Here is a 10,984-nt window from a genome sequence, read left to right as displayed (position 1 = left end):
AAAAAATATAGAGCTGGGCCGAATCTGGAGCGTTGCTCACATTGGGCTTGGCCCGTTAGTGGAAGAGGCTGGGCAGGCCGGATCTATCTGGGCCTTGGAGGCGCTGGAGAGGAGGCAGCCCTAGGCACGCGCTGGGCCTTGGCGCTAGCGGGTCAACAACGATGAGCGGCTCCTGCTGCTCGATCTGGACCAGGAAAAACAGAGGCCGCCGATGCGGGCGACAGTCAACGGCGACGCTCGAGTAGCAAGGAGGCAGAACTTGCGGGGATGAACCATGCGAGGCTGGAGATGTTCGTGGACGTCAGGAACGGGCGCGACGATCTCCGGCAGTACCCAAATGGTGGCGCGGGGAAGCAACAAGCTTGAGGGCCGGCGGAGCTCTGGGGCATCAACTGGAGGCGCTGGTGTTCCTGCGAGAGAGACCGGGGTCTTAGAGAGGAGCACGCGGAGGAAGGAGAGAAACGGGAGAAAGAGAGGCAGGGGTCAGGTGCTGCTGCTGCTGTCACCGGCGACAAGCACCGGCATGGGCGGAGGCCTTCGGGCGTGGGAGAAGGAGCTCGAGCTCTGGTTGCTGCTGGTCGAGGAGGGTCGGGCGACCAACGGGCAAAGCCGCCTGGTAGTAGCTGTAGAAGACGGTGGCGATGGGATCTTGAGGCCGAGCCTAGGCCATGGCAGCTTCCTTCTGTTCCCTTGCGAAAACGGGACCGAGCGATGTGTGAGAGAGAAGCACGGGGAGGAAGGGAGACAGGGCGCGGTCGCTTAACTCGTGGTCGCCGGCGATGGCGCCGGTCGTCGGCTGACGAGGCGGGATGGAGGAGCACGGGGCTCGGGCAACCGATTAGTGGGGATGGATTTTTGGGTCGGTTTGTTAGTTGGTTGGGTAAAGAAAATGAGGAGGATTTGGATCGGGGAAGAACCCGAGGTGGAAGGAGACAAGAGGAGTGGCGGCGGCAGCTAAGAGGATCCCTAGAAATTAGGGATTTGGTCACGGTTTATATAGCGGGTAGGTTAGTCTAGGGTCTAACTCGTCCCTCCGATCGTAATCGGACAGACGGAAAAAATATGTTAGTAAGCCCAAATGAGAAAATGGAGACATTTTGTAGATGTTTGGGGATGATCCGGACACAACGATGGCGACAGTTCGGGTCGGGTCCGAGACAGATTTCGGACGCGCGCGGGAGGAGGTCCGTGGTCTGACGAGAGAGGTTAGGTAGGGCCTGGCGGTGAGAGGTAGTACAGAAGGCAAAGGTCTGAGAAGAGAGAAAAGGAGAGGCCCGGCGACTATTTCCGGAGACCGAAAACGCCCGACGTTAGACCGGCTATACTGCCGCTATAGTTAATCGTTGGGGCATCAAACGAACTCCGAATGCGATGAAACTTGGCAGACGGCCTACCTACAACATAACAAAACCGCATGCCAACTTTCAACCCATTCCGAGAACATTTTCCGGCCAGTTAGAAAATAATATTTCGGACGTGCCGCGGGCGCGTGCAAGTGTGACTGGGCTCAGAACGGACAACGGACGGAACTGGGGAACCCGGACAGATGCAAGTTTTTTAAAAACATGATGATGCAATGCACATGATGACATGATAAAATGCAACACGCAAGCGAATGACATGGCAACGGCAACGAATAACTCGAAGACACCTGGCGCATCGGTCTCGGGGCGTTACAAGTAGGACATGTTTACACACCTCCGATTCATCCCCGATGAATCAGACCTGACTCAACTCTAAGCAGTAGCAGGCATGAAAAACAAGCATGAATGAGTAGGCACATCAGGGCTCAAACAACTCCTACTCATGCTAGTGGGTTTCATCTATTTACTGTGGCAATGACAGGTCATGCAGAGGATAAGGGGTTCAACTACCGCAGCAAGTAACAGAGGAATCGTGTTGTCCTAATGCAGTAAAAGAGAGCAGGAGCGGGAGAGTGGGATTGTATCAGAATGAACAAGGAGGTTTTGCTTGCCTGGCACTCCTGAAGATAACATAGTTCTTCATCGGTGTCATCGATCTCATCGTCGAAACCACGTCTATCGAGAGGGGACAAATACCGACAACAGAGAAAGAAACACAATCAATGCAATGCACAATATGATGCATGATCATGACATGTCAATATGCTGTGGTTTGAGCTAATGCAACTAGCAACATGTTAAATGGAGTTGGTTTGAACCCTAGGTTCAAATTCAAACTCCATATGTGAGAGTTTAAATTCCATTTATATGAATTGGCCTAATCAGCAGCCATAAGTTGTTCTAACATGCATGAAAATGCCATAAACAGATTCCTTGAATTTTTCTGATAATTTTTCATATATAATTTATTTCATTTGGAGTTACGGTTGAATTTCTATGAATTTTAGAAGTTTAGAGCATTTTCCGAAATTTATAAATCATTTCTGATTTATTTCAATTCCAGAAAATGAATACTGCGTCAGCATTGAGTAAGCATGACATCAGAAAGTCAACTGCGGCTGACCAGGGTCAAACCTGACCAGTGGGGTCCACTGGTCAGTGATCCAGGGCTGTGTTGTGTGGCTGGCAGGTGGGACCAGGTCAACGGCCACGTCAGCAAGTCAATGCTGAAGCGTGGGTCCACGGATTTATTAATTAATCTAACTATTTTGGTTAGCCGGTAATTCCAACTAAGTGGGTCCCACTGTCAGTGTCTAAATGTTAATCCAGAGGTTGGTTAGCCCCTAATCTAATGACAGCCACGTCGGCTAACCGACGATTAGCCGCCGGCGCTAAACAGGACGCGGCGGCGCTCCTCGTCCGGGCGATTCCGGCGACGAGAGGAGGCGGGGTTGGGCTCGTTGGAACGGCCGCGATGCGGCGCGTCCAACGGTGGTGGTTGTAGGGGCTGGGGCGGCCGGAGACGACGGCGAGGAGCTCGGCCGCGGCGGTCGGCGTTCGGGTGTGCGCGGCGATGCGGTTAAGGTGGCCGTAGCGGCGCGAGCGTGGCACCTACGGGCTCTACGCAGCACGGCGAGCAGGTTGGGCACGACGGGCGGTCCATTAGTTGGCCGAGAGCACGCCGGCGACAAGGGCAGGCGGCGGCGCGTACGGGTGAGGCAGTGCAGCAGCTACGGCGTGCAAGAGAGGGAGCGGGGAAGGGAGAGCAGGGGCAGGAGCTCACTGCGGTTGCGACGAGGCCAACAGCGAGCTCGGGGAGGAACCGGAGCGAAGCGGGGCGGCGAGGGGATCTCCGGCGGCCGAAGCTTCAAGACGAGGTCGGGGGAGACGATGCGGGGCTTCCAGCGTCGCGTGAGTCGGTGATGAGGAAGAGGGAGTCGCGGTGGACCTCGGGAACAGCTCGGAGAGGCGAGTAGGTGGCTGTGGACGCGGTGGCTTTGGACGGCGGCGACGGACGCGTTCGGTTCGAGCGAGAGGGAGGGAGCAGAGGAGAGGGGAGAGGTTGCGGGCGAGGGAGAGAGAGGTCAGGGGTCTCTGGGCGTCTCCAGGCGCGAGGGAGAGGCAGGAGGTGGCAAGCAGGAGCTGGAGCCTGCGGCCTGCGCGGGCGCTCTCTCGCGGCGACAGCAGCAGCTTTGGGGCGAGGGGAGGAAGACGACAGGAGGAGCCCCTGGTGGGCTGGGCTGGCTTTGCCCAGTGTTGGGCCGGTTGGTGGGCTGCACAGGTGAGGCCAGGTACGATTCATTTTCTCTCTTTTATTTCAGTTTTCTATTTCTTTTATTCTGTTTTGAATTAGTAAAAATACTAATCCACTTTGTAAAATCCTGAAAATAATTGTGGGTAGTGTTTGGATTATTTCCAACAACCCAAAACTAGTTTCAGAGTTATTAGAGCATTTAAAAACATTTATAGGATTTAAATGCTCCAATTCAAATACGATATGAGTTAATTCAAAGATCCAGAATGTCCTCGAAATATATTCATCATTTTTGGCAGAGGTTTTCAACTTTATCAAAAATCATGAACATTTTCAAAAGATAATTTAGAATCTCTGAAAATATTTTTTTTACTGAGCCTAGTTAAATTCATTTGGTGCTAGGGTTTCGACAATCCCCATTTCAACTTTCATAGAAATTTAGACATGATGCATGGATGCTTGTGCAGCTATTTGCAATCAAGTTCTAGGGCTGTGACACTAATAAAAAGCAGTAGCGCCTCTCTTTAACCCGCGCTACTGATAAGACTCCATGTATAAGGTTTTCCCTAGTAGTGGTCCTAGGTATGGTGTAGTGGCATGTAGTCGATGTTCACATGACACCACTAAAGGAAGCAACAACATACATATCATCAAAATATCGAACGAATACCAAAGTCACATTATTACTTATAACTAGACTTATCACATGTCCTCAAGAACAAAAGTAACTACTCACAAATCATATTCATGTTCAAGATCTGATGGGCATTGAATATCATTAAAGATCTGAACATATAACCTTCCACCAAATAAACCAGCTACCATCAACTACAAGATGTAATCAACACTACTAGCAACTCACAGGTACCAATCTAAGGTTTTGGAACAAAGATTGAATACAAGCACTACAAAAAAACACTTTCATGATGATACATGTTTGTCACAGTAGGTCACGTTTTATGTCATGCATGTACATCCATGACGATTTTATGACAGAATCAAGATAGGCATACATGTGTTGTCGTAGAAGTTTATGTCGGAAAAGTTTGGAAGGTTGATGTCGGAAAATTATGAGATGTCTATGATGTGTGAACTCAAATTCTTCCTTGGTTTGCAAATCAGGCAAACTAGGGATGGTACATTTGTTTCCCAAACAAAGTATACCAAGGACTTATTCAAGAAGTTTAACATGCAAGAAAGCAAAGGTATGAAAACTCCCATGCCTACCACCGGACATCTTGACTTGACAAAGAATGGCAAACCCGTTGATCAAAAGGTTTATTGATCCATGATTGGTTCATTGCTATATATATGTGCCTCCCATCCTGATATTATGATAAGTGTGTGCATGTGTGCACGATACCAAGCGGCACCAAAAGAGTGTCATCTCAAGGTTGTGAAAAAGAATTGTGAGATAATTGATACATACACCAAACTTTGGCATTTGGTATCCCAAAGGATCTTCTTTCAGACTTGTTGGCTATTTCGATACGGACTATGTCGGAGACAAGGTTGATAGAAAATCCACTTCGGTTTCATGTCAATTTTTTGGTAGATCTCTTGTGTCTTGGTCTTTCAAGAAACAAAACTCGGTATCTCTATCCACTGCCGAAGCGGAATACATCGCAATCGGATCATGTTGTGCTCAATTGCTATGGATGACACAAACTCTCAAAGATTATGGGATACATGTGAAACATGTTCCACTACTTTGTGACAATGAGAGTGGTATTAAGATTGCATACAATCACATACAACATTCTCGAACTAAGTATATTGAGGTTCGTCACCATTTCATTCGAGATCATGTTGCTAAAGGTGACATTGACCTCAAGCATGTTCGTACCGACAAACAATTGGGCGGATATATTTACTAAACCTCTTGATGAGAAGATATTCTTTCAATTGAGAAGTGAGTTGAATGTCATTGATGCTTCCAACGTGAACTAGAAACTCACCTGGATGCATGCAAGGCCATGAGCTTTCATAACTAATCCTTGATTATTCTCTTATGATTATCACCCCATATCTTGGATACATTGCTTGCATCTAACCCCTTGTAGGTACTTAGATACAAACTATTCCAAAAGTTTGCTCCCAAACTCCTATCTTGAGCAAACAAAGTTGGACAAAGTATCTAGACCTTTGGTGTGCCCAAGGAATAAGACAACTCAAATATATCCTTTGACAATATATGACTCTTTGCTTCACTCTTGTCAATTTGGATATACATGTTATTCCTTGCAAATCTAACCCATGTAGGAAGATGAGATACAAACGAAAAGGATTGCTCCCAACTTCATTCCATGCGCATCCACCTCAGGTTCAACTACATGATGGAAATCTACACCAAAACCCAATGTAAGTCCTCACACCCTTAGAGAGGCTTTACTCAAAGACATGATCTAAGGCAACTCAAGAAGATGTGAATACACTGAAATGCTTAAACAAAAGCTTAACGATGAGTGTGACCCATGATCAAGTATTCTCACTTTACTCCTAAGTCAATATACTCTAACATAGGTGACATAGTCGTCGCCCACCTCTAGATGAAGCTCTCTTGTGTCTCTTTAGTTTGCTATTTTATTCTTGCTAGTGTGTTCCCCCTTTCAAAAAAACTTCATCTAGATGCTTTTATTTTCTTTCCTTGGTTAGTCTCTTTACTTCCAGTCAATTCATTGCAAATCCTATTCGAATTCATTGAAAATCTTTGTGAGAACTTATTGCCAAGTGAGCTGAGTTGACAATTTTCCCCTCTGCTTTGAACCCGGTCTCTCTGACCTAAACCACATCGGCTCCACTGAGACGCAATTAACATTGCACATCTTTTCACCGGTCCAACCAAAGAGGATGATATTTGGGTTTGCATTGGCGCGTTGGGACGACGTTGTCGTCGGTTTTGACTCAAACGGACACGCACATACCAAATGCATCGACACCTTGGAGTTTCCCTTACAACCCGATTTAAGCATCTAGGTTTAAGCTATAATGTAGTGTGAATGCTTATTCGAATTGACATGCTCTGTCTATGGGGGTGTGTGTGTGTGCTGGTAATCTCACCACTCGAACAAGAAGTTACGACACTGCATGTCCATGTAACCAAGCGGGTACCACATGCTTATAACCAAACGGCCTGCTAGTGGTTCACCTCTAATAGAGGCTGAGATTTTGTGGGCAACCAAACTAGATGCAATACATGGTTCTTGAGCCTGTATTAGCTCAACCATGCTGAACCGGGCCACTGATGCAAGGAGGCAAAAATGATGTAAGAGCATCTCAAATGTGTTGGAAATATGCCCTAGGGGCAATAATGTTTTAGTACTATTTATTTATAATTATTGTTTATATTCTATGTTATAACTTCTATGGGTCCCAAACCTGCGATGGCAAAAGATTCAAAGAAAAACTCATGTGCATGTGTGGAAACAGTAAAAAAGATTCCTATTCTTGCCTCTATGACTAGCTCATGTATTAAATGATGGTTGTTTTTTCCTTATCATGGGCATAACGGTAATGCTGACAACATTTGAGTGCACGATATTGGTACAACACTCGTGTTGATTTGACCCAGATTGTATGCTATACTAAAAGATGAAATTGTCACAAGTCTAGAGTTCATAACATGGGAAGTTGACATTTGCATAATTCCCCATACCATGAGAGCATCGAGCCACCCATACTGGATGATGCACTTTGGGGTTGTTCTAACATCATCCATAACAAGGTGATCAAAACAACAACTTACAGATTCATCGGAAACGTGTGATGAGAGACTATATAGCTCGAGACTGGGATTTTGCTCCTCCGGTGATGGAGAGGTATTCTTAGGGCCCTCTCGGTGTGACGACATCCATCATCGTCTGATCAGACACAGCGTGACTTGATCACGAGGATGCTGGAACACGAGAACGAGAAAAAAGAACAAAATTGATAACGAGCAGACTAGTATAGTGAGCGTGTGTTGGACTCATGGGGATACCGATATATTCCACCTCGAGTTTTATAAAGTATCGCGGAGCAAAAGTAATGGCATATGGTAGCTACAGGTTCACTCGACAAACCATCGTGTGAGTATAGGGGTCATGGATGTCCATGATTCCTTCATTGATCATTGATCGAAAGGTATTTTGGTCATATCTATATTTCACCAAACTACAAGGTCACACACTTAAGAACATTTGATCCGATGATTAGTAAATGAGTTAGGAGTATGACAAAATAGCACCAAAAAAGTTTCTGAGATAATGAAAATTGTTTTAGGAGAGAACCAAAAGTGTTTCGGGGAAACCAAAAGCATTTAATTTGGAGAAAACCAGATAAATGGAGAGGTGCAGAAGTTTTGGAGGATATAATAATAATATAAGAGGGCTCATACCGGGAGCCCCCTGGATTATTCTAGACTCCATAGGCTGCCCAAATAGGCTAAGGCCTATTAGGGGCAGCCACATATGCCTAGAGGATGAATAGGGTGGCGCCCCCGTTTAGTCTTGCCCCCAAACTAGGGTGTGGCTAGGGTTTGGGGAGGGCCCCACCTCCTAGGCCGCCTCCCTAAGGTAGAGATCCAACTAGTAGAGAAATGACTAGTCGCAATTTTAATTGGTGGCGCGCCATTTGCAATCAACGCCAACACTATTTTTTTCAAATATTGATGATGTTGGCATATTTGGTACGTCATCACTAGGAACTTAGTGGTGGCGTTGGAATATTATTGCATGCCACTTGTAGGTGGGACCCATCATTTGACCATGCGCAACTTACTGGTGACATGGCAAACAAATTGACGCCACCACTATTAGTATACTTGTGGTGTCAAATGTTGTGCCACATCACCGGTATATGACGTGGGACTTCAAGAATGCGATCTTCACTAACTCTTCTTTCGTTGCAACTCGTTGTGTCACATCTAAACTTGTATGTACATCTTTGTAGCGATCCTAGTTTAGTTTCATAGAACGATTTTGTTTTTGTTTTCTATTACGATTTCCAACACAACGTTGACCCACAGACCGCACGCATCCGTCTGGACTCTGGACCGAGCAGTTCAGACCGATTTTGCCATCCAACATGGCACGCCATCGGTCCGCGGACCGGTCCACAAACCGGAGGCAAACAAGGGGGTTTTCGGGCGTCCAGACCGCTACCACGTACGTGACGAACACGCTCGAACCACCAAAACCCTCTCGCTCATCCGTGCCCTTTCTCGTTCGAAGCAGTTGCCGCACATTCACGTCGGTCATTACCGCTCCAGAGCACAGCTCTGCATTCATGCCGGCCCAGAGCGGACGCGACCTCTCATTGGAGTCGGCAATGAAGTGGCGTGCCAATTGAGAGTGCCGCTTGCTCTGCATTCGGGTGTACACGCCTTCTCCCTGCATCTGGATGTATGTGTCTTCTCTCTGCATCTAGGTGTACGCGCCTTCTCTCCGCATGCACATGCCACCCGTAGGTCTGCTTGCCGATATTAAATAAGCACAGTTGCCAAAAAACCCACTCCGACGCCCGCATGCAAACGTCACCCGTCTGCCTGCTGGCATTAAACAACCCATCACTTGGCTTGGCTGGCGCCCGTTGTTTATATGTGGCCATGTGAGGGAGTCCTGGATTAGGGGGTCTCCGGACAACCGGATTATATCCTTTGGCCGGACTGTTGGATAATGAAGATACAAGATTGAATACTTTGTCTCGTGTCCGGATGGGACTCTCATTGGCGTGGAAGGCAAGCTAGGCAATACGGATATGTATATCTCCTCCTTTGTAACCGACCTTGTGTAACCCTAGCCCCCTCCGGTGTCTATATAAACCTGAGGGTTTTAGTCCGTAGGACAATATACAATCATACCATAGGCTAGCTTCTAGGGTTTAGCCTCTCCGATCTCGTGGTAGATCAACTCTTGTACTACTCATATTATCAAGAATAAATCAAGCAGGACATATGGTTTTGCCTCCATCAAGAGGGCCCGAACCTGGGTAAATCATCATGTCCCCTGCCTCCTGTTACCATCTGCCTTAGACGCACAGTTCGGGACCCCCTACCTGAGATCTGCCGGTTTTGACACCGACATTGGTGCTTTCATTGAGAGTTCCTCTGTGTCGTTGCCGTTAGGCTTGATGGCTCCTTCGATCATCGATAGTGATGCAGTCCAGGGTGGGACTTTTCTCCCCGGACAGATCTTTGTATTCGGCGGCTTCGCACTGCGGGCCAACTCGCTTGGCCATCTGGAGCAAATCGAGAGTTACGCCCCTGGCCACCAGGTCAGGTTTGGAAGCTTAAACTACACGGCCAACATCTGCGGAGACTTGATCTTCGACGATTCGAGCCCCTGCCGAGTACGCCGCACGGTCACGATGAGCATGATTTAGCTCTACCATCGGACAGTGTTCAGGAGATCGCACCAGCAACCACTTTGATCCTCAATTCGGAGCCAATTGTGCCATCCATGGACGGGTGGATAGACCCCGCCACGGAGGCCGTATTCTCAACGGCGATCGAGACGAATATTGACCTTACCCTTCATGGGAGCCATGACGCCGAACTATGGATTCTTCCCCGGCCACGGACTCCGAACCGCCTGCGCCCGTGCCTATCGAATCCGACTGGGCGCCGATCAGGGAGTTTACCTCCGCGGATATCTTTCAGCACTCGCCCTTCAGTGACGTACTGAACTCACTAAGGTCTCTCTCCTTGTCAGGAGAGTCCTGGCCGAACTATGCCCGGCAGGATTGGGATGCGGATGACGAAGAAATTCGCCGCCCACCCACCACCCACTTAGTAGTCACTGTCGACGATTTGACCGACATGCTCGACTTCGACTCCGAAGACATCGACGGTATGGACGATGATGCAGGAGACGAACAGGAACCACTGCCCACATGCACTAGACGCCCACTTCATCATATGACGTATACATGGTGGACACACCCAAAGAAAACGACGAGGAGGAACGGAAGGACGCAGCGAAGGGTTGTTCCCTCGAGAAGCAGTCAAAGTGGCGGCGTAAGCGCCGCTCCAAATCCCGCCTCGGCAGAAACAACGATCATATAGACCCAGCGTTAGAGCAGGGTGAACCATCGCCCGACCATGGCAACACGGAGAATCAAACCAAACAACCCGACTCCGTCGAAGATAACAGTCCGGACGACATCACATCGGACAGACGCCCGGAGCAACAAAATGCCCATCAAAGGTTTGTTGCCACTGCGAGGAGTCTGAAAAAGCAGAAGCAAAGGCTCAAGGCTGCGCAAGACACACTCAGAATCAGATGGAGTGAAGTACTCAATACTGCAGCGAAGTACGGTGGTAATCGCCACACCAAGAGCTACCCGAAGCGAAAGTTGCTACCTGAATTCGATGAGGAGGCCTTAGATC

Source organism: Triticum urartu, chromosome 3A, assembly GCF_056163025.1.
Source record: "Triticum urartu cultivar PI428250 chromosome 3A, HENAU_Tu73, whole genome shotgun sequence".
Classification (NCBI taxonomy): Eukaryota; Viridiplantae; Streptophyta; class Magnoliopsida; order Poales; family Poaceae; genus Triticum; species Triticum urartu.
This window is presented reverse-complemented; position numbering follows the sequence as displayed.